We start from the raw sequence: 25,871 nt of genomic DNA on the forward strand, positions 1-25,871 counted from the left end.
TCTGTCCCAAAAATAAATAAAAAACGTTAAAACCTTTCAGGGGCGCCTGGGTGGCTCAGTCGGGGGCGCCTGGGTGGCTCAGTCGGTTGAGCGGCCGACTTCGGCTCAGGTCATGATCTCACGGTCCGTGGGTTCGAGCCCCGCATCGGGCTCTGTGCTGATGGCTCAGAGCCTGGAGCTTGCTTCGGATTCTGTGTCTCCCTCTCTCTGACCCTCCCCCGTTCATGCTTTGTCTCTCTCTGTCTCAGAAATAAATAAACGTTAAAAAAAATAAAAAAAAAATGATTTCCTTAAAAAAAAAATAAATAAATAAAACCTTTCAAAAACATCCCATTGTAACCCTACCTGAGTTGCACCTATAACCTGCAGAGACCCTATATGATCTGATATCTGCCAACCTCTGACCTCAGCTTCCACTCTCTTCCTCATTCACTACTCTTTAATCACACTGGTTTGCTTTCTGTTCCTCCCATAATTTGTTCATTACTTTGTGCTTTTATACTTGCTGTGCTTTCAGCTTCAAATGTTCTGCCCGTGGTTATCGGCGACCTTCTAACATTCATGTCTCAACCAAAAGTTACCTCTTCTAAGAGGCTTTCTGTGGACTGCCACAGTTAAGCTGATAACCTGGGTCATTTTATACCACTTTATTACCTTCATAATTCTTGTTAGTGCTTATAATTCTCATTTATTATTTATATGTTTGTTTCTTCCACTGGAAAAGGAGGAAAGATAGATTTTCTTTAAGATTTTTTTAAGGTTTATTTATCTATTTTGAGAGAGACAGAGAGAAATGACAGGGAGGGGGGTCGGAGGGGAGTCCCAAGCAGGCTCCACAGGGTCAGTGAAGAGGCCAACATGAGGCCCAAACTCACAAAACCCTGAGATCATGACCTGAGCCAAAATCAAGAGTCATATACTTAACCCAGTGTACCCCTAAGATTTTAAGTAATCTCCACACCCAAGGTGGGGCTCAAACTCACGACCCAGAGATCCAGAGTTGCCACGTTCTACCGACTGAGCCAGGCAGACACCCAGGAAAGATAACTTTTAATCCATACAACTTTAACTTTGTTGTTTTTTAAACTTTCTCTAAATCTGAAATTATTTCAAATAATTCTCCATGGAATTGCCTATTCTGGACATTTTATATAAATGGAATCATTAAATACTTTTGTGAATGGTCTCTTTTGCTTAGCATTGTTTTCTTTTTTTTTTTTTTAATTTTTTTTTTCAACGTTTATTTATTTTTGGGACAGAGAGAGACAGAGCATGAACGGGGGAGGGGCAGAGAGAGAGGGAGACACAGAATCGGAAACAGGCTCCAGGCTCTGAGCCATCAGCCCAGAGCCTGAAGCGGGGCTCGAACTCATGGACTGCGAGATCGTGACCTGGCTGATGTCGGACGCTTAACCGACTGCGCCACCCAGGCGCCCCAATGCTTAGCATTGTTTTCAAGGTTCATCCATGTTGGAGCATGTATAAACGTAACTGCACTCCTCTTTAAGGCTGAATACTACTCCACTGTATGGATGAACTACGTGTCATTACGCATTCATCAGCTGAAGGACATCTGGGTTGTTTCTACTTTTTGGCTATCGTGAATAATGCTGTTTTGAACATTCATGTACAAGTCTTTGTACAGGCATGTGTTTCAATTCTTTTGAGTATATACCCACAAGTAGAATTGCTGGGTCACACGGTAATTCTATATTTAACTTTTTGAGGAATTGACAACTATTTTTCCAAAGTGGCTGCACTATTTCACAATCCAACCAGCAACATATGAGGGTTCCAACTCTACATGTAATACTTGTTATTGTCCGTGTTTTCATTATAGCCACCCTAGTGGTGTAAAAAGTGGTATCTCTTATGTTTTGATTTGCATTTCCTTAATGACTAATGACATTGAGCAATTGCTCATGTGCTTATTAGCCATTTGTATAACCTCCTTGGAAAAATGTTTACTCAAACTTTTTGCCAGCTTTTAAATTAGATTATTTAAGTTTGTATTACTGAATTGTAAAAGTGTTCTTTATATATATTCCTTATCAGATATATCCTTTGCTACTATTTTCTCACTGGCCATCTATTTGAATGAGGATCTGAGTTTTCCTATCAACTTAACCACCTGGTTCAGAAGATCTCTATCACCATTAGCTAATAACCATAACTAGCATATTAAAAACAATTCATGCTCTCTGTCTCAAAAATGAATAAAAACGTTAAAAAAAATTAAAAAAATAAAATATTTACCATGTAAAAATTAATAGATCTATTAAGTGTTTATTTAAAACAGTTTAAACATATTTTAACTTTAAAAACCATAATTTTCAAAACAAAACTTTTAGTGAAAAGAGTAATACTGCTTTATATTTCTGCAAATCTACTTAAATGTCTGGCTTAATAGAAGACAGCTAGATTCTCTTCTCTGCTTCTGTATCCAATGTATTGGCATATCACAAATTATATTGCCTCTGGAAAACTCCATCATATATTTGTAAGCAAATGACATCAAAAAAGCAAATAATGTCTTAAGTTATGAAAACAGATTTGATCTTACAGATCCTTATGAGCTCAGGGATCACTAGGGCCCCCATACTGTGAGAACCACTGCTCCATTCTGGGCTCCCACAATACTCTGGATTGGCTCTATCACTTGCACTCACCACACAACATCAGAATTATCTGTTCATCATTTGTCTTTCTTAAAATTCCTTAAAGCCATGAATGCCAAAGCCTTCAACTTTGCATCCCCAAGTGCCTCATACAGCATATACCCTATATCCTCTCAATAAACACTCCACAAATAAGTATTACTATATAGGAAATATATAGTAAACAAGAAAATAAGTCATACACCTTAATATCAAAAGGTATATGTGAATAAAGCAGATTTTTCCATGGCCAGTTCTTTAGCTAACAGAAATGCACAAAAGAAAATCTTGCATTTATAACAATTCCAGAAGTTAGAATAAAGGATACCATTCAGACTTGGTCTGACCACACTAGATTAGACCTTTTCAAAGTTCAGCCCTGAGGGAACAAGGAAAGCAGATCCTAAAAAGTATCTTAGACTGTAAACAAACACCCACTGCTCCAGTCTTCTGACTAAATAAAAGTATCCACCTCTGTAACAAGACAATTTACCCACTGTTTAAAAAAAATGGGTGGGGAGGAGTGTTGGTGTTAAGGTAGGGAGAGTGCCAGTGACTGATGACTAAGACTCAAACAGGTATTCCCAGCTCATGAATTTCCTGAAATTTTGTCAATCAAATTAGAATGTGAAAAAATGTATTTTCCTGTCTTTATTTGCATTGATTTTCAAATCAATGCCACCTTGCATTTTTATAAATGAACATCATCCTCCCAGAGCGACTGGGTGGCTCAGTCAGTTGATCGGCCAAGTGACTCTTGATTTCGGCTCAGGTCATGATCCCAGGGTCATTGGATCAAGCCCTGTGTTGAGCTCCATGCTGAACGTGGAGTCTGCTTAAGGTTCTCTCTCTCTGTCTCTCTCTCTCTCTCTCTCCCTCTCCCACTCTCCTTCTGCCCCTCTCCCTGGCTTGAACTCTCTCTCATTCTCTAAAATAATAAATAATAATAAATATCATCCTCCCAATCAAATTAAATACCAACATCATAACATTATTGAAGATAGGACACATACGTGCATCTCTCACTTACACCTAGCCCAGTACCTTGATGCTCAACCAATATGTTTAGGTTTGTCCATTAATTGGATATATGAAGTACTTGCACCAAGGAAAAAGAGATCCCTTTCCAGTAAGACTTAGGATGGGTTGGGATGGGATGTCACACTAACCAAGATGAAGAGAAAAGCTCTTTGAACAATTCTCAGGAGTGATGGGGAAATTCAATGCAGAGCTAAAAGAGCCTGGGGCTCTAGGGGAGCAGCCTGCACACCCTAGAGAAATGGCCTCCTTCCCTAGGTCTGTACTCTAAACTGTAAAATGAAGTTCTAAAATGCAGCTGGCCTCCTTCCCTAGGTCTGTACTCTACACTGTAAAATAAGCTCTAAAATGCAGAGGCTCTTGGCCACCCTTTTCAGGAAGTCTTGGTAGCTTGCATGCCCAAGAAAGCCCCAACCCTTGGCAGAACAAATCTGACATTCCAAAGGTCTGAATTTTGACTGGAGTCAGCTCACTAGTATTCCATATATTGGCAAAGCACTCATTTACTGTTAAATCACTTACAACAAACAGATTAGAAATGTTACTACTTTTTCTAGATAAGGAAATAGGAACACAAGTAACCTGACAAATTATTTGACCTCTTCTGGAGAAAAAGCCATGTGAGTATTTTAGAAAATAACAGTCATCAAAATAATTTCCTAGCTCCTATTATAAAATTTAATAAAAGCAGAACTCTTATTAAACTTTTAGTAGTTAAAATCACAGAATGTTTTTGCATTAGCAACACACCGTAAATACAGAACCAGTACAAAGACATTCACTTTGGCATAACCTTAGAACACTGTTTATAGAACCATAATATCATGGTTTAGAAAATAAGTGTTTCTTCTAGTTTTCTTGTCACAGGAAACTAATATCCATTATGTTCACTAAAATTTCACTATATTCTAAATTTTATTTATTTTTATATTACCTAATCAAAAAGCCTTCTATGGCCTGTAAGTGGATATAACATTATTCTCATTTGATAATCTCATCAACTATTAAGAATAGCTCTACAAGAGGTGCCCGGGTGGCTCAGTTAAGCATCTGACTCTTGATATTAGTTCAGGTCATGCCGTCACGGTCATGAGACCAAGCCCCTCGTCTGGCTTGGCACTGAGCATGAAGCCTGTTTGGGATTCTCTCTCCCTCTCTATCTGCCTCTCCGCCACTTGTGCATGTGTGCACCAGCTCTCTGTCTCTCAAAATAAACATTTAAAAAAAAAAAAAAACCAGCTCTACAAAATAAGCTGTAATCTGGTCATTAAATGCAAGATACACAATTCCTTAGGAATTCTTTTTCTTTCCTAGGTATACTGAGAGTAGCCTTTAACAAACTCATTAAGAATAAAAAATCAGGGGCGCCTGGGTGTCTCAGTTGGTTAAGCATCCAACTCTTAGTTTCAGCTCAGGTCATGATCCCACAGTTTGTGAGTTTGAGACCTGTGTCAGATTCTGCTCTGACAGTACAGAACCTGCTTGGGACTTTCTCTTCCCCACCCCCCTCTCTGCTCCTCCCCTGCTCCTGCTGCTCACTCTAAATAAATAAATAAATAAATAAATAAATAAATAAACTTAAAAAAAAAGGAATAAAAAAATCAGCATTAGAAAATCCACTTCCCATTTTAAAAGGATTTGTCCTTCCCCTTACGAAAAGTATCAGAATTTCCTTACTTACATCAGAAGAGCAACAGGTTTTATATAGACTAAGAGAAAGATGGGTTAACATACTACCATAAACACATCAGTGCTTTGTTTATAAAATCTTAAGTGGTTTTTCAGACTTCAAAAGAAACATTACGGAGTACCACCAGTGCATTCATCCAGCCACATGATAACTAAACATGCTCAGCAGACAGAGGAACCCCAGGAATGACTAAATTGGCATCATCCTATTTGGTCAAGGCTGGGACTGAAGACAGAAGGCTCTGAATCTCAGGGTATCTGGCACCTATTTATTCAAAATTATTCTGGAGTAAGTTAGACTTGAAAAGAGACCAATAGGAGATAAAGAGCTAGAAAGACCAACAGAAAAATAAGCTAACATTTATGTAGTGAGAGGATGGGCAATTTCTGGAGTTACACAGGAAAACAAGTAGACTGGCCAGTGGTGATGCTGCCCATGGCTGGATGTTGAAAAACACGATCATCAAAATACAAGAAACTGGGACATTACAGGGATCCCTATGCAGGGGAAAAGAGGCTTACTTTTTACAATAAATTTTTGTACTTTTAAGCTTTATACTATACGCAATCATTCCATGGCTCCTATAGCTCTTTGTGGAAATGCCCACAAACACATAAATTATATCCATACACATAGATTTGTTAATCACCACTCTGAATTTGAGCCATTTATTACAGTATGTCAATTTGCCTTGTTTCTTTCAATGGTCATAATCCAGATCTTAGATCATATAGAATCTGAACGAAATGTTTCAGAATAAAATCTAAATGTTATTTATTCATTACAGGATTGCTTGTAATGTCTAAAAACTGTAAACCTAAAAGTCTACCAATAGGGAGCTGGTTAGGTACATAATGGTATATCCACGTAAGAGAATGCTACACATGCAACTATTAAAAAAACAAAGTCTCTAAATGAAAAAAAAAAAAAAAACAGCAACACTCAGAACAATGTTTGGAGTACACTATCATTTTTATTTTTTATTCTTTTTTTTTTTTTTAATTTTTTTTTTCAACGTTTATTTATTTTTGGGACAGAGAGAGACAGAGCACGAACGGGGGAGGGGCAGAGAGAGAGGGAGACACAGAATCGGAAACAGGCTCCAGGCTCTGAGCCATCAGCCCAGAGCCCGACGCGGGGCTCGAACTCCCGGACCGCGAGATCGTGACCTGGCTGAAGTCGGACGCTTAACCGACTGCGCCACCCAGGCGCCCCTATCATTTTTATTTTTTAAAAAAGTTAGGAGATATATAAAAACATATGTATTTGCTTATATAAGCACTCAGGAAAAATGCGTTTGTAACCACTGGCTGCCTCAAGTAATGAAAATTGGGTGGCTGGACAACAGATAGAAGGGAGACTTTTCAGGGTAGCTCAGTCGGTTGAGCTTCTGACTCTTACTTCCACCTGGGTCATGACCTCATGGTTCATGGGTTTGACCCCACATCCAGCTCTGCACTGACAGCATGGAAGCCTGCTTGACACTTCTCCCTCTCTCTCTGTCCCTCCCTCACACATGCATGTGCCTTCTAGCTCTCTCTCTCTCTCTCTCTCTCTCTCTCTCTTTCTCTCAAAGTTAATAAACTTAAAAAAAAGACTTTTCACTGTATGCTTTGTTTCCTTTTGAATTTTGAATCATAGAAGTGTATTACCTGTTCAATAATCAATAATTAAAAAATTAAAACTAAACCCAGCATCTTGAGGTATCTAATTCCTGTACTCACCTCACTTGCTAGCATTTTCAATCCCCTCCTACCAACCAGATCTTTCCCTCTGACTCCAGAAACATACATACCTCACTTGTCCCTCTTTCTCTTCTTCCCATCCTTTTCATTTTCCTTCCTTACAGCCAACATCATCTCCATTAGTCTCTCCCTACTAGCTCCCTTAATGCCTGTAGTCTAGATTTTGTCCCATCCCTCCACTGAGAAAGTTTCACCATCAAGTCCTTCAAGACCAAATTCAAGTCTGGTTTCCAGGATGTCTTCTTTTACCAGTCCAGCTCACATTGACCTTGGTCTCCTCAGAATCTTAAGGATTTTTAAAACACAATTTAGCATTATACTGTAGGTTGTCTTACAGCGCTGGTTATTTTATTATGTCTTGTACCCTAAATCAAATTAAGGGCTGGGAAAAAATGGATTTATAAATACCATGACATGGTATTTCAATTGACTTTATTAGAACTCTTTATTCATCCTCTTCGTGGGGTGACTACAATGTACAGAACAATGTACAATATTTAGAGTACACACTTTTTAATATTTTTTTTTTTTTTGAAAGAGAGGGAGAGCATGAATGGGGGAAAGACAGAAAGACAGGGAAACAGAGAATCCCAATCAGGCTCCATGCTGTCAGTGCAGAGCCCAATAGGGCTCGATCTCACAAAATGTGAGATCATGACCGGAGTTAAAATCAAGAGTCAAGACACTTAACCGAATGAGCTACCCAGGCAGCCCTAGGATACGAATAAAGATTTTTCAGAATAAAATCTAAATGTTATTTATTCATTACAGGATTGCTTGTAATGTCTAAAAACTGTAAACCTAAAAGTCTACCAACTGCTTGCTTGCCTCAGGGAATGAAAGTGGATGGCTGGGGAATGGGTGGAAAGGTAAGTATTTCTCTAGGTTCAATGTTCCTAAGGCCCAAGGCTTTCTTCAGTTTAATTCAAACATTATCAAGTGCCTACTGTACGCCAGGCACTGTGCTAAGTATTTTAGTGGTGGATGCAGGGTGAAACTCAATTGTAAAAGACATTACAAGAGATGGTTCTCCACCCTAAGGGGTAAATAATTAGCTATGGGAATTTCAAAAGACTGGGGTGAAAGCTAAGACAAAGGTACAGGATATAAAAGTGGGGCTCTTAGTGCAACCTAGACAGTTTTGGGGAAAAGTACACCTGAGATGAAAATGAGTAAGAGCAAAGTTTGGAGGTAAAAGGGAGCAGAAAGCTTTCTCAATGTGGATGGATGCTACACTAACAGCTCTGTATGAATTAACACATGATGAGGTATTATCCCATTTATCCCATTTTACAGATGAGGAAACGGAGGCATACAGAGGACAGATAACTTGCCCAAGATAACATGCTAATAAAGATGATTTCAGGGGGCACCTAGGTGGCTCAGTTGGTGGAATGTTCAACTCTTGATCTGGCTCAGGTCATGATCCCAGGGGCGTGGGACTGAGCCCCATATCAGGCTCCAGGTTGAGCATGGAGCCTGCTTGAGATTCTTTCTTCCACCGCCCCTTCTCCTCTCCCCAACTTGTGCTCTCAAAAAAAAAAAAAAAAAAAGTCAAGCTTTCTTTAAAAAAGAAAACAAAAACAAAAACAAAAACAAGAACGGGGCGCCTGGGTGGCTCAGTCAGTTGAGCCTCTGACTTGGGCTCAGGTCACAATCTCACCGTTGGGGGGTTCAAGCCCCGCGTCAAGCTCTGTGCTGACAGCTCAGAGCCTGAAGCCTGCTTTGGATTCTGTCTCTCTCTCTCTCTCTGCCCCTCCCCTGCTGGTGCTCTATCTCTCTCTCTTTCAAAAATAAATAAACATTAAAATTTTTTTAAAAAACAAACAAACAAACAAAAAAACAACTATGAACTCAGTCTGGTCCCAAGACAGTAACAGAAAGGTTGAGTCTTGGGTTTCAGTACTCCCTTGGGAAGACCAGGGCTATTTCACTCCTATCCTTACTCCTCTCTCCCTTTTTTTCCTCCAATCATTCTTCTAGCTTTTCCCAGATTTTCTCCTGTTCATCTTCCTTCCCTGCTCTATCAGGATCATAGCCTTTCTCTTTCTCTGTCTCCACACATATCCTGCACAAACTGTATCATACCTGGCCACTATAAAACTAGACAAAACTGTAGCAGAAAGATTATAGATAAAATTTAAATGTCCATTCATACACAAATAGAGAAAAATATTGACAACAAAATAATTAGAAGCCATGAAAAGGAATAAAACAGTTCAATACCTAAAAACTATCAAATATATTGGTAACTGACAAACAAAAGACACAAAGAACAATGAGTATGCTATACAACTTTTTGTGAGGGTGGACGGTTTGGGGGTATATATATTAATAAATGTAATAGATTCTAGTAAGCTGGCAGCTTAATTCAAATCTCATGCTGGGGCAACTTACAAGTACAACTCATAACTTACAAAGTATTTGAGCCAAAATATACAGGAAGTAAAAAGTCACGGGCATACTTACTAGAAGACAAACCAAGCACACTAACACAAAAAACTATTAAATAACATCATAAGTCAAGATCTGAACTCATATTTAGTGATTCACTTTGATCAGAGGGTAAAATCTTAGGGGCCCTGACTTTGTGGCTTCCTATTACCCATTGCCTCCAGCCTGCACACAGCCATCTCTATCCTGGAATTCTCTTGGTGAAATCTGAAATGCTCCCAACGGTCTAAAATGTAATCCCTATGGGAGCACCTGGCTGGCTCAGTCAGGGGAACATGCGACTCGTAATCTTGTGGTTATGAGTTCAAGTCCCAAACTGGGTGCAGAGATTACTTAAAAATAAAATTTTAAATTAATTAAAAAAAAAAAAGTAATCCCTCTGCCTGGCAGTCAAGTGTAAACAATGAATTACCAAGGTCAAGTTCTAGCTCCAGCTCATTCATGATTTGTCTCACCTTGGGAAAATTCCCTCAATTTCCATTTTCTTATTTGTAAAGCAGGATGATTAAGCTATATGATCTTTAAGTCCATTTCAGCTATAAATAGCACTTGACTGAGTCACTCATACCTCGAAACTCCTCAGCTTTTGCTCTAATCAAACAACTCTCCAAGCTTCCTCCTACAAGGTCCCACATGGCCCTTGCCTCCCTGTTGGACTCATCCTACACATCTGTCCCCCTCACTCTCTCTTCTAAAGTTATATACAGTCTCCTTTCAATTACTCCAAGATGCCAGCCTCCCTCCCACTGGAGTCTTCCCATGCACTGCACCACCATATCCCATCTATTCTAGGGGTGCTCAGTCATGTCAGACCCAATGCTCCCTTTTGTAAAATAACAAATATTTCATAACATCCTCTTACCACACTGCAATAAAATTTATAGATAATACAAAGGAAACATAATTTTAAGTAATTACATATATATCTTTTAACATAGCATACTGTCTTATAAAGGAGAAATAGGGGCGCCTGAGAGGCTCAGTCAGTTAAGCGACCGACTTCAGCTCAGGTCATGATCTCGCGGTCCTTGAGTTCAAGCCCCGTATCAGGCTCTGTGCTGACAGCTCAGAGCCTGGAGCCTGTTTTAGATTCTGTGTCTCCCTCTCTCTGACCCTCCCCTGTTCATGCTCTGTCTCTCCCTGTCTCAAAAATAAATAAAACGTTAAAAAAAATTTTTTTTAATAAAAAAATAAAGGTGGGGCGCCTGGGTGGCACAGTCGGTTAAGCGTCCGACTTCAGCCAGGTCACGATCTCGCAGTCCGTGAGTTCGAGCCCCGCGTCAGGCTCTGAGCTGATGGCTCGGAGCCTGGAGCCTGTTTCTGATTCTGTGTCTCCCTCTCTCTCTGCCCCTCCCCCGTTCATGCTCTGTCTCTCTCTGTCCCAAAAATAAATAAACGTTGAAAAAATAAATAAATAAAATAAAATAAAAAATAAAAAAATAAAGGAGAAATAAAAAGAATATAATTTAGTACAAAATAATACATATGCTAGGGGCACCTGAATGGCTCAGTTCGTTAAGCATCAGGCTCTTGATTTTGGCTCAGGTCTTGAGCTCATCGTTCTTGTGAGTTCGAGCCCGGCAATGGGATCCACACTGTCTGCACGTGGAGCCTACTTGGTATTCTCTTTCTCCCTCTCTCTCTGCCCCTCCCCTGCTCGCTCACATGCCCTCATGCGCAAAAGTAAATAAACTTTAAAAAATACATTTACAGGGGCGCCTGGGTGGCGCAGTCGGTTAAGCGTCCGACTTCAGCCAGGTCACGATCTCGCGGTCCGTGAGTTCGAGCCCCGCGTCAGGCTCTGGGCTGATGGCTTAGAGCCTGGAGCCTGTTTCCGATTCTGTGTCTCCCTCTCTCTCTGCCCCTCCCCCGTTCATGCTCTGTCTCTCTCTGTCCCAAAAATAAATAAACATTGAAAAAAAAAATTAAAAAAAAAAAATACATTTACATATATGTGGGCACACACAAATACCAAATACCCTGGTATAATTTTATTAGAAGAGAACAGAGCAGCATAATACTATGTTTTTCATCACAAACTTTGTGGGGACTATTTGACCATTCAAAATGTACATATGAAAGTATAATCCTGATTTATAAAAACAACAAAAAACTCAAAATCAAGAAACCTGAGTGCCAATAACAGCTCTGCCAGTAATAAGCCTAAAATCACTCCTAAGTCTTCCCCCCCCCCAATTTTTATTTAAGTGATCTCTATACCCAGTGTGGGGCTGGAACTCAGGACCTCGAGATCAAGAGTCACGTGTTCTTCTGACTGATCCGGCCAGGCACTCCCCACCCCCCACCTTTTTTTTTTTTTTTAATTTTTTAATGTCACTTCAACTATACAGCCTTGGATAAAGTTCCAGGCTGGAAGAAGAGTGCACACACGGCTGGCACAGTCACTGGGTGGTGATCAAGCAGGTGCAACTCCAAGCTTACTTCAACCAGAACAGCAGCTCAGCTAGGATTTGTTTATATACTGCAACTGGCATCTGTTTATATAAGGATTCTGTGTTACTCCTCGTATGATAAAAGGGACTATGGCAGTTTCTTATAAAACTAAACATGTAATTACCCGACAACTCAGTAATTGCACTCTTTGGCATTTATCACAGAAAAGGGAAATATTTTGTTCACACAAAAAATAAATGTTCATACTTGCTTTATTTATAACAGCCCAAAACTGAAAACAATCCAAATCCAATCTAAACAATCCAAAAAAAGAAGCCAATTGGAGACAAAAAACAAAACACTTCAGGAACGAACCTCTTTCTAAAAGACAACACATGAGAGTTAAATGTCTGTTTAAGCCTCATAGGTTAACTGAGAAACCATTCTTCAAAATACACACACAGCAAAATACCTGAGATTACAGTAAAGCAACTCAAGGTGTTCTGTGAAACTCTGTGGGAAACTAGTCTGGACTGGGTTTCAGGATAGAAGTGCTCTGAATATGACACTATGTCTTCTCCAACACTCCAATTCTACAGCTAATTACCTTTGTCCTTAATTTAGGTTCAAGTGTAGATAGTATACACAGTATTAGCTCAAAGGAATATAAGACACAATAGGGGACTGAGAAAAAACATGAAAAGTAAAATCTAGGTGTAATTTCCAAATTTTGCTTCATTTACCCCATAGTTTCAAGCCCCTTTTAAAATTCTTGCCAAGGACATTAATAGGTAACTTTTTTTTTTTATGTATGTTTGTTTATTTATTTATTTTGAGAGAGAGAGAGAAAGAGCACGTGCACGTACACACGTCAGTGAGGGAGGGGCAAAGAGAGAGAGGGAGAGAGAATCCCAAGCAGGCGCCACACTGTCAGAGCAGAGTCTGACACAGAACTCTGTCTCACAAACTGTGAGATCATGACCTGAGCCAAAATCAAGAGTCGGACGTTAACTAACTGAGCCACCCAGGTACCACTAAACTCACTTTGAAATTTACATCATTTCCCTCTCTCTAACAATACTTTTACAGTTTAATGAATATGTAGCAAAATGTTAACAAGCAGATGATATACAGAAAGAAAACCTAGGGCATGAATAATCTCCTGATTAACAACCATAATACTTAGCAAATCACATTTATTAATGAAATTTAAAAAGAAAATAGAATTATTCAGCAAAAAGAAAGTACTGATATATGTTACAGTATGGATGAACCTTAAAAATATTATGCCAAGTACAAGAAGCCAATCACAGAAGACTGCGTAATAGGCAAATCTACAGAGATAAAGTAGATTAGCCATTGCTTAGAGATGGGGCATGGATGGGATTGAACAATGATAGCTAAAAGATTTCTTCTTACACTGATAAAAAATGTTCTAAAATTGATTTTTGTATGTATTGGAATATACTAAAAACTACTGAATTATACACTTTCAATGGATGAATTGTATGGTATGCAATTACATACACACACATACACACACACACACATATATATGTATAATCAATAAACCTATTGTCAAAAAAAATTGAGAAAAACTCTCACCACTTTACAAAAAAATGTTTATTTTCAGCCAGGGTGTATGCACACACACAGGCATGTACTCAAGTGGGAGAAAGTAAGAGAGAGAGGGAAGGAGAGAAAGAGGGAGGGAGACGGAGGGAGAGGGTGAGAGAGGGAAAGAGGGAGGGAGACAGAGGGAGAGAATCCCAAGCTGACTCCATGCTGTCAATGTAGAACCCAACATGGGGCTCAACCCCATGAACCATGAGATCATGATCTGAGCCAAAACCGAGTCAGACACCTAACTGACTGAGCCACCTAGGCACCCCTCGCCACTTTTAATCAACATTGTACTGAATGAAGTTCTAGTAACCGCAATCAGACAAGAAAAAAGAAATAAAAGGTATCCAAATTGGGAAGGAAGAAGTAAAACTGTCATTATTTGCAGATTACATGATAGGATATTTAGAAAACCCTAAAGACTTCACCAAAAAAAACTATTAGAACTGATAAATTCAGTGAAGTTGCAAGATACAAATCAAGATATAAAAATCTGCTGCATTTTATACACTACCAACGAAATAGAAGAAGGAAAACAATCCCATTTACAAGTGCATCAAAGGAAACAATCCCATTTACAAGTGCATCAAAAAGAATAAAATAACTAGGAATAAGAATCACTAAATTCTACTCCTGAAACCAATACTACACTATTAAGTTAACCAACTGGAATTTAAATAAATAAATAGGAATAAATTTAACCAAAGAGGTGAAAGAACTATATTCTAAAAACTATAAGACACTGAGAAAAAAATTCAAAGTTGACACAAATAAATGGAAAGATACACCTGCTCAAAGACTGGAAAAAATATTGTTAAAATGTCCATACTACCCACAGCACTCTACAGATTCAACACAATCCCTATCAAAATACCAATAGTATTTTTTGAAGAACTCTAACGAATAATCCTAACATTTATAAAGTAAAACAAAAACCCAAATAGCAAAGACAATCTTGACAAAGAACAAAGCTGGAGGTATCACAATCCCAGTTTTCAAACTATACTACAAAGTTACAGTAATCAAAACAGAATGGTACTGGCACAAAAACAAACATATATACATCAATGGAATAAAACAGAAAGCCAGAAATGAACCCATACTTACCTGCTCAATTAATTAATCTACATCAAAGAAGGCAAAATATACAATGCGGAAAAGACAGTCTCTTCAATGAATGGTGCTGGGAAAACTGGACAGCTACATGCAAAAGAATGAAACCAAACCACTTTCTTACACCATACACAAAAAATAAACTCAAAATGGATTAAGGAGCTAAATGTGTGACCTGAAACCATAAAACTAAACTTAAGTAGTAATCTCTTGGACATCAACCTTGGCAATATTTTTCTGGATCTGTCTCCCCAGGCAAGGAAAACAAAAGCAAAAATAAACCATTAGGACTACATCAAACTAAAAAGCTTTTGCACAGCAAAAGAAACCATCAACAAAACAAAAAGGGCAACCTAAAGAATGGGAGAAGATACCTGCAAATGATATATCTGATAAGGGGTTAATAGCCAAAATATATAAAGAACATGGGGCTCCTGACTGGCTCAGTCAGTGAAGCATGTGACTCTTGATCTTGGGTCATGAGTTCAAACCCCACGTTGGGTGTAGAGCTTACTTAAAAAATTTTTTGAGGGGCACCTGGATGGCTCAGTTGGTTGAACATCCAACTTCAGCTCAGGTCATGATCTCACAGTTCGTGAGTTCGAGCCCCACGTCAGGCTCTGTGCTGACAGCCCAGAGCCTGGAGCCTGCTTTGGGTTCTGTGTCTCCCTCTCTCTCTGACCCTCCCCTGCTCTTGCTCTGTCTCATTGTCTCTCTCAAAAATAAATAAACATTAAAAAAAAAAAAATTTTTTTTTGAAAACTAAAAATTTAAAAATATGTATATATAAAGAACTTTTACAACTCAACACCAAAAAGCAATCTGATTAAAGAATGAGCAGAGAGAGGTAGTTGGCTGACTCAGTTGGTAGAGCATGTGACTCTTAGTCTTGGGGTTGTGAGTTCAAGTTCCACTTTTTAGGTGTAGAGATTACTTAAATCTTGGGGCGCCTGGGTAGCTCAGTTGGTTAAGTGTCCAACTTCAGCTCAGGTCATGATCTTGAGGCTAATGAGTTCGAGCCCCACATCAGGCTCTTTGCTGACAGCTCAGAGCCTGAAGCCTGCTTCAGATTCTGTGTCTCCCTGTCTCTCTGCCCCTCCCCCACTCACACTCTATCTCTCTGTCAAAAATAAAAAATAAGTCTTAAAAAAATAAAAATAAATAAAATCTTAAATGTTCAGTTAATAAATAAAATTTTCTAAAAATTGGGCAGAGAACCTGAATAGACATGCTTCCAAAGACATACAGACAGCCAACAGACATTATGAAAAGATGCTCAACATCACTAATCATCTGGAAATGCAAATCAAAACCACAATCTCACTAATCAGAATGGCTAGTATCAAAAACATAAAAAATAGTAAGTGTTGGTAAGGATGTGAAGAAAAGGGAACCCTCGTGCACTGTCAGTGGGAATGTAAATTAGTACAGCCACTGCAGAAAACACCATGGAGGGTCCTCCAAAGACTAAAACTAGAAATACCATACAATCCACTTCTGAGTATTTACCCAAAGAAAACAAAACTGCTATATGCACCCCATGTTTACTACAGCATTATTTATAATAGCAAAGGTATGGAAGCAACCTAAATGCCCACTGATATAGATGAATGGATAAAGATATAGTATATATACAAAATGGAAGATTACTCAACCATTAAAAAGAATGAAATTTTGCCATTCATGACAATGTGGATTGACCTAGAGGTTGTTATGTTAAGTGAAATAAGTCAGAGGAAGACAAATACCGTATGGTTTCATTTATATGTGAAGTCTAAAAAACAAAACAACAACAAAAGAAAGAGCAACAGACTCCTCATAAATACACAGAACTAGGGATTGCCAGAGGGTAGAGGTTGGGGGATAGGTGAGATAGGTAAAGGGGATTGGCAAAATAGGTTAAGGAAGTTGATACAAACCTCCAGTTATAAAAAAAAAAAAGTCACAGGATGAAAAGCACAGCATAGGGAATACAGTCATTAATACTGTAATAGCTCTATACCTGGAGCTAGTACGATACTGTATGATAACCACACTGGAGTTAAAATTAATATTGTAATAACTCTGTACAGTGTTATATGGTAACTACACTTATCTTGGTGAGCATTTCATAATGTATATAATTGTTGAATTACTATGTTGTACACACGAAACTACTATGTCCAACTGTACTTCAATTAAAATTAAATAAATTTAGAGGGGGACCTGGCTGGCTCAGCTGGAAGAGCATGCAACACTTGATCTAGGGGTCATGAGTTCAAGCCCCACACTAAGTGTAGAGATTACATTAAAAAATGACATCTTTAAAAAAATAAATAGCAAAATTAAATGAGAACAGATAAAATGCTTATATAGAAAAAAGTAAAGAACTTTTTCATATACACCTAATGGCTGAGACACCGAATAAAAACCGAACAAGTCCACTGAGTACAGAAATAGATGAAAGGAAAATGATTGGTTTTAGAATACTTCTGTGCAGATCGCTAAAGAGCTATGCACACTGTGTAGATTAGGACTATCTACCATTCACGATGCAATATACATTAGTTTCCCTTTCCCTATATAATTCCAACCTCTGCAATTTATATAATTTAAAAAAAGGAAATTAAAAAAATAATAAAAAAAATAAAAAGAGGAAATGTGATATTCAAACGCAATTCCAAGTCTTCATGTGTCATACCTAAGAAATAATGATTGTATCCAAAGATTCAGTTCAAAGATGTTCACTATAAGGTTATTCATAACAGCAAAGTAAGTTTAATCTTATCTAATTAAGCTTTTGTTGAATATTTTTGTTATTAAATTGCATTACAACCATGTGACAGAATTTTAAACTTTTTTTAAGAAATGTTTACTCCTTTTTGAGACAGAACACGCAACTGAGTGGGGGAGGGAGAGGTGGGGGACAGAGCATCCAAAGTGGGCTCCATGCCAACAAGAGGGACTCCAACTCACAAACTGAGCATCCCCTTCTATGTGTCTGAATACTATTAATGATAGATATAATTAATGTTCATGCTCACATTCTTTTCTCATGTGAATGTGGGGGAGGGGGGAGGCCAAACAGCACAAATGTAATGCTTATCTATTCATTTTTTTAATTAAAGGATTAATAACTGTAATCTATTGGTTCATTTATTCAAAAGTAAATTCATGAAACAAAAGTAAATTTATGTCTACCTTCCTCTATTCCCAACACTTTAGGATCAAGTTTAGCAAGATGTTTCAATATAGCACCCAACAAATTACCTAGGCAGGAGAGGAAAAAATACTTCAGAGTTTTCATATTTGAAAATTCTGTAAAGATGATCTACACCCGCTTACTAGAACATCTAATAATACCAGATCATACATTAAGCATTTTTGTTAGCTACATATATATAACAAAGCATAAAACCACAGGTTTCTTTTTTTTCTCTTCTTTTTTTTTAAGAGAAAGAAAGAGATCATGAGGAGGGGGAAAAGTCGGGGAGAGGGCAAAAGAGAGAGAGAGAATATCTTACACAGGCTCTATGCTCAGCACGGAGCACAATGCAGGGCTGGATCCCACAACCTTGGGATCAAGACCTGAGCCAAAACCAAGAGTCAATGCTCAACCGAATGAGCCATCTAAGCACCCCTAAAACCACATACTTTCTAACTATAAAGCCAAGGCAAAAGCAAAGCTTTTTACACATTCAAAACAAAGGCATACTACATCAAATACTTTATTTTTTTTAACGTTTATTTATTTATTTTCAGAGAGATAAACAAGAGAGCAAGAATAGGAGAGGAGCAGAGAAACAGGGAGAGAATCCTAGGCAGATTCTGCACTGCCAGCTGGGGAGTCCAACACAGGGCTCAATCATGACCTGAGCTGAAATCAAGAGTCTGACGCTTAACCAACTGAGCTATCCAGGAGCCCCAATTTTTTAACTCATAACTCGTACAATAAAACTAGGCTATATCTATATCAAGTTATTTAAGAGTAGTTAGAAAAAGAAAGTTAATGGTTGAGAGGTGAGTGGGGGGATAAGTAAAATAAATGGATTAAAAGACACAAACTTCTAGTTATAAATCAAGGAGGTGAAAAATGCAGCATATGGAATACAATCAATAATACTGTAATAACATTGTTTGGTGACAGATGGAGACTGTACTTATCATGGTGAGCAATGAGTAATGTATTAAATTGTTGAATATATATATATATATATACACACACACACACACACACACACACACACCTGAAACTAATACTTCAATTAAAAAAAAAAAGGTTAAAGGTTCAATGAACAGAAAATTGCATCCTGTTTCCACATACTACACAGGTAGTGTAAGATGAAGGTGGTGATTATTATACTAAAAAAAACACAACACTTTAAACTTATATAGTATCTTTTAACCTTCCTCTGAAGGACCTAAAAAATAAAGAACTGTATGATGCAATCAGTTAAAAATATAAATTCTAGGGGCACCTGGCTGGCTCAGCCGGTGGAGCAAAACACTCTTGCTCAGGGTTGTAAGTTCAAGCTTCATGTTGGGTGTAGAGAGTACTTAAAAATAAAATTTTAAAAAGAAAGAAAGAAAGGAGGAAAGGAAGGAAGGAAGGAAGGAAGGAAGGAAGGAAGGAAGGAAGGAAGGAAGGAAGGAAGGAAGGAAGAAAAATACACGTAAATTCTAGAGTCAGATCTGAGTTTGAAACCTGACTTTTCCTCAACTATGTGATGCTTGGCATGTTAACATCCCCCAAAGCTTCAGTTTCCTTATCTCTTAAGCAAGGATATCATCACTACCTTCATTACAAGTTTATGAAGATAAAATCTAGGAAGGCCACTAAGCATAACATGGCATGTAAGTAAGCATCCAATAAATGTTAACTACTATTATAGTCTAATCCCATATAGTAAGCACAAAGAGCAAGTTCTTTTTTTTTCTTCTCCCCTTATTTTCTGAATTTCATACGGTACAAAAGGTATTACATACTTCAACATATTCAAATAGAAGGTTCTTTCCATTCTTTGGGCCAACCTTCCTTCAGAGGCAAAAGAGCGGTTTTTCTAATGGGCTATATTGACAGCCACAACTTTAAATGACAAAAAATGATATAAAATAAAAGGAGGGGCACCTGGCTGGAGCAATTGGTGAAGCATGTGACACATGATTTCCAGGTTGTAAATCGAGCCTCACGTTGAGCTTGAGATTACTTTAAAAAAAAAGAAAGAAAGAAAGAAAAGAGGAGAAAAAAAGAAAAGAAAGAGAAAAAGAAAGGAAATAGGTGACAATATACAGAATTAAAGAAATCATAAATTCTTCACAAGTTAAGGATGAAATCATTGCTGCTGGTTGATATGGCATACATAGCTACCATACACACACACACAGTAGACATTTCTTGTAGGTAGAATCAGGACCTAAAACCCAGAACAATACCAACTACTTAGGAAAAATATTAATAATGAAATGGTGGGTAAAGTATACTAAGACTTAAGACAACCAATGATTTTCAATGAAAATGTGAAAGTTTCCTAACCACCAAAAAAAAAAAAAAAAAAAAAAAAAACCCAAAATAATTTCAATTGATCACCACCTTGTCAAAACTAACTATCATCTATCTACTCCTATGGATGTTTCCTTAGGCTCTCTAGCAAAAAATAAACATATTAAGAGAATCCCAAATGGTTGTCCCCCAGGACACCCCTCCCCCCAAAAAACTACCCATAATGAATCTCAATTAAGGGGAATTATATATATATATATATACACACACACACACACACACACACACACACACACACATATATATATACACACACACATATATATATGTATCTAGCTGATAAATATGGAAACTTTTTTTTTTCCCTATGTCAGACGGGCAATGTGCCAAGGTCGTAACAAGGTTTAAGGGAGGCACATATCACACAACAACATGAACACCCAATCATCACGCTATGAACTACAAGAGGATCAGAAACCTGACTTTTTTAAAATATACAACTGGAGAGGTAAGTTTTAGCTAACAAATTATCATTTTTGTTCAGATAACATAACAGCAGCAATTTGTAATGATTTATAAACACTGCTTTTATTAGTATATAAATACAAGACCTACACTAAATTGGTAGTTCAAGAGTACAAAATTTTAGGCAGCTATTATCTGCCCATGGGCCCTGTCCTCATGCTTTAATAACACATTTTTGCACCAAAAAAAAAAAAAATACACAATTTTAACTGACCATATTTCAACGGTTTAATAGAAATTAGGGGCGCCTGGGTGGCTCAGTTGGTTAAGCGGCCGACTTCACCTCAGGTCATGATCTCGCACTCCGTGAGTTCGAGCCCCGCGTCGGGCTCTGTGCTGACAGCTCAGAGCCTGGAGCCTGTTTCAGATTCTGTGTCTCCCTCTCTCTGACCCTCCCCCGTTCATGCTCTGTCTCTCTCTGTCTCAAAAATAAATAAATGTTAAAAAAAAATTTTTTTTAATAGAAATTAATTACTGTGTAAGTAACTTGTCAGAGGTAGTAGTAAGCGGTCTGGCTACAAAAACTGAGCATCTCGGGGTGCCTGGATGGCTCAGTCCGTTAAGCATCCCACTCTTAGTTTCGGCTCAAGTCACGATCTCATGGTTTGTTGACTCTAAGCCCTGTATCAGGCTCCGCACTGACTGTGGGGAGCCTGCTTGGAATTCTCTTTCTCCCTCTCTCTCTGCCCCTCCCCTGCTCTTGCCCGAGCTCTCTCTCTCTCTCTCTCAAAATAAACTCCAAAAAAAAAAAAAAAGAGAGAGAGAGACAATCTCTATTTCAAACTGCAGTTTTTCAGTTTAATTCCTCTGAAAATTGTTGAAAAGTTGAATTTTTAAATAAACATTAAAGAAAACTTCAAATTGCATTAAACTTATAATTCTGATGGTCTGAAGTACTCATTATTTAAATCATGAAAGCTCAATCATTTAAACTAGTAAGGAGCAAATGTCTCAAAATGGAGTTTGCCCTTTTGTTGACAGTCACCTCAAATTTCTTCCAGTGGCTCAGCAGGTAAGGAATTCATGGAATTCAGGTCTTTGAGGTCTAGTAAGCACTGTGGTTAAACCACCCAGTCAACACCAAATTATGTAGGGCAAAGCCTGTTCATTATCTAATTCCTTTGACCCCTCCCATCCTTTCCCTACTTCACAATTGCCAATACTTCTATATGGTAGGAGATAGATACGAAATTAGTAAATATTACAGTTATTAGAAATGCAAGGAAAAACTATCGTCAGGAATGTGGTTAAACTGCAGTTTAAATAAAGCTTCTGGATTACTCATGGATTTCTTTTAATCCACATAATCCTTCTCCTGAAGGCATGGATAATCAGGATCGCATTTCCCCTGAAGACAAGTAAGCATTTGCCTGGTGGTCTCCCAAGTGATTCCAGCACCAGGGGAGGACAGGCTAGAGTCAGGAACAAGCATGTCAGTTCTTCCTAGCTTGCACCAGAGGACTGTGAGTTGCAGACCTGGCTCTAGCAATACCACAACAGAGGGGATGGTCCAGCAGTAAATACACCCAGTTAAAAGGGCAATGATAATAACCTCAAGCGAACTGCTTTAAATACTGCCGGAAATAAGGAGGTATGCATTCTTGGCAAAGAGGTGGGGGAAAACAGATCCTGAAGCCAGGATTCAGGGTAAGGATTTGTGAATTTTGTAAGGAAATGATGAAGTTTCTACATTATTAACTGCTTTAGGTTGAAACTAATATATATAAGACAAATGAAAGCTACATTTGCAACACACCATAGTTATACAGATAGCATATCCTCCCTTCAATCCCTAGGAAAGTTGAATGGCTAAAAACAACTTTAAGTGCTAGGAAAAAATAGGCTAGCAGAAAGTGACAATGCTAGAGAGAAGTTAGGAAGAAAAACTGAGACTTCATAACATAATCCTTGGCAAAATTAATCTCTAGCTAACCCTGCCAAGAGCAGTAAATGGGAAGTCTAGATTTACCAGAGAGATGAATCCATTATTATCACAGACTTAGCCTCCAAATTCTCTTAGATGGTCCTTTATATAAGCTGACATTATGGGATTCACCTCACTTGACAGTTTTCAGAAGTTATACAGTATTTTTTTAATTTAAAGCCTTTATAAACATTCCTTCATCTACAAGGATAATTAGTTTATTGCATGTTGAAGACTGGAATTATCTCATTTATATTTCCAAAAGAAAACCAACAATTAGGGTGATCAGTTATCCACTCATTCTAGTTCTAACATATTCTAGCCATGAAAAATTTTCTCTTTAAAACACAAATAAGGGCGCCTGGGTGGCTCAGTTAAGCATCTGACTTCGGCTCAGGTCATGATCTCATGGTTCATGGGTTTGAGACCTGGGTCAGGCTTCATGCTGACAGCTCAGAGCCTGGAGCCTGCTTCAGAGCCTACTTCGAATTCTGTGTTTCCCTCTCTTTCTGCCTCTCCCCAACTCACCCTCTGTCTCGCTCTCTCTCAAAAATGAATAAATATTTTTATAAATAAATAAAATGAATCCAAGTGCTCAGAATGAGAAGGGAGAGGACTACAAAGGAGTAACACAAAGGAATTCTTTGAGGTGTTGGAATTGTTCCGTATACTGTTAGTGGTGGCTATAATTACAAAAATCTATGCATGTGTTAAAACTCAGGAGGGGAGCGCCTGAGTGGCTCAGTCGATTAAGCATCTGACTCTTGATTTTGGCTCAGGTCACGATTTCAGGGTTTGTGAGATTTGAACCCCATGTTAAGCTCTGGGCTGACAACATGGAGCCTGCTTGGGATTCTCTCTCTCCCTCTCTCCCTGCTCCTCCCTGGCTCATACTCTCTCTCCCTCAAAATAAATAAATAAACATTTAATAATAAAAAAAAAAAACCCTCAGGACTGTATATGAAAAAAATTAAGTTTTGACAAACCAAAGAAACAGACTTAACTACAGAGAACAAACTGATGGTCGCCAGAGGAGCGGTGGGTGGGAGATGGGTGAAATTAGGTGATAGGCAATGAAGATTATACTTATCACAATGAGCACTGAGTAATGAATACAATTGTTGAATCATTTACACCGTACACCTAATACACTGTACATTAACTGTACTGAAAACATTTTCAATTAATTTTAAAAATTAGAGTTTTACTGTATATAAAATTTTTTAAATTCAATGTCATCCTCTTTTAGAAATGTCTTTTTATCAAAATCTCTTTGGTCATCTAAAAAAATAGGGGCACCTGAGTGGCTCAGTCACTCGAGTGTCCGACTCTTGATTTTGGCTCAGGTCATGATCCTAGGGTCCTGGGATCCAGCCCCATGTCTGCCTCCATGCTGATGGTGGATAATATAATAATAATTAATTTTAATATTTAAAAATATTTATCTAAAAGTGTATTATATATTTACTGTACATCATATATTATACAAAAATTATATATTTATATGAAATTTATATAAAAAGTTTTTATTTAATGAATAATAATAAACAAGCCTATTGAAAAAGAAAGGTCTAGGGGCGCCTGGGTGGCGCAGTCGGTTAAGCGTCCGACTTCAGCCAGGTCACGATCTCGCGGTCCGTGAGTTCGAGCCCCGCGTCGGGCTCTGGGCTGATTGCTCGGAGCCTGGAGCCTGTTTCCGATTCTGTGTCTCCCTCTCTCTGCCCCTCCCCCGTTCATGCTCTGTCTCTCTCTGTCCCAAAAATAAATAAACGTTGAAAAAAAAAATTTTTAAAAAAAAAAAAAGAAAGGTCTAAATTAGAGACACAATCTGCATTATCAGAGCAACTAGAACAAACACACTATACACACACAACCACACATCTAATCCCTTTCATTTTTCTCTCTCTCAACTAGAAGCTTGTGACTCAGAACTATTTAACCTGGAGATAACATAAAGGCTACTATGGAATCTATGGTAGAACAACAACTTAAAAAGGAAGTGCACCAGTTTGGAGCCAGTCTAAAGAGAAAGCTGGACCCAATGGCTAGAAAATGTAGGCAGATAGACCTTGACTAGGAGAAGAAAGGCCTCTTCAAGAAAAGGATAGTTTCCTCTCACAAAGCATTACAAGCAGACATTAAACTACTGAAGGCTCACAAGTATTCCTTAGAAAAAGAGGCCATACCAATCAGGGAATGGAGAGTGAGGAGAGGGAAAAAAATCCAGGTGACAAAATCTGGGGAGGGCAGTGAGAGGTAAGAGGAGTGATAAGGGAAGTTGTCTCACGCCAGCCAAAAAAACTGATGATATTCTCACCTATCTTCCTTTTCTTCTTCTCTTTCACTAAATGTTAAGTCAGCATTATTCTTCTAATCTAAGCTTTTCTCCTCCAACATATTTTTTCTCTATTTCTACTTTGACAATGGAATTATACACTCTTTTTTAATATTTTATTTCTTTTGAATAAGAGAGTTCAAGTGGGGGAAAGGCAGAGAGAGAGGGAGAGACAGAATCCCATGCTTCAAAAATAAAATCCTGAAAAAAAAGAAAGAAAGAAACCAAATGGTAAGAATTTATCCCCAAGACATGATAATTCCAAATCAAATGGTTGAGAGGATGGATACACACATACACATACACACACACACACACACACACACACACACAGAGGAGCAGGGGTCTCCGGTTTTGTTTTTGTTTTTTTAAATAGTGTAATTGAAATAAACACACCTGCTCTCTGCAAACATTCCAACTGCTACCCTATCGGATTTGGTATGCAATACTAAATGAAAGTACCACATTCTAGAAACAATCCCCTCCAGTCAAGACCAAAATTCAATGTCTCAAAAGAACAACACAAGCCTGGAAAACCTGTTTAGTTCCTTATTTACAAAAATACTAATGAACCAGTACACAATGAATAAAAATCACATTTGTTGTTATTAGTGGTTTAATGTCTAGCCTCTTCAGGAGGTACAGCACCCCTTAACCAAGACTGAGGAATAAGGATGCCTAACAGAATACCTCTAGGCCCTCTGATTACTTCCTTATTTGCACAAATCTGGGACCAAAAAGAATAAGTTTGTTCAACACATGTTGAACTTATAATCAAAAGACTGACTTATTTCATTCACACATTCATTCATTCAACATTAATTAAATGTTTTAGGCACTGTTCTGGTTACCAAGAATACCAATATAGAAGACAGACAAGATCCTGGCCCTCAG

General features: G+C 38.1%; 1 protein-coding gene and 1 non-coding gene across 3 annotated transcripts in view; both read right to left on the reverse strand.

Moving 5' to 3' along the window:
• The window catches only part of PIK3CB (phosphatidylinositol-4,5-bisphosphate 3-kinase catalytic subunit beta), a 182,221-nt gene that overhangs the window by 152,974 nt on the left and 3,376 nt on the right, over positions 1-25,871 (reverse strand). The gene's annotated exons all lie outside the window — the stretch shown is intronic.
• Positions 20,562-20,664, reverse strand: LOC124527438 (small nucleolar RNA U13). The gene has a single exon (XR_006965887.1). It is a non-coding gene; the product is annotated as a small nucleolar RNA U13 (small nucleolar RNA).

This window comes from Lynx rufus, unplaced genomic scaffold (genome assembly GCF_022079265.1).
Source record: "Lynx rufus isolate CCGP_SWC_20201006 ecotype Redwood Valley unplaced genomic scaffold, mLynRuf1.p SCAF_5, whole genome shotgun sequence".
Lineage (NCBI taxonomy): Eukaryota > Metazoa > Chordata > Mammalia > Carnivora > Felidae > Lynx > Lynx rufus.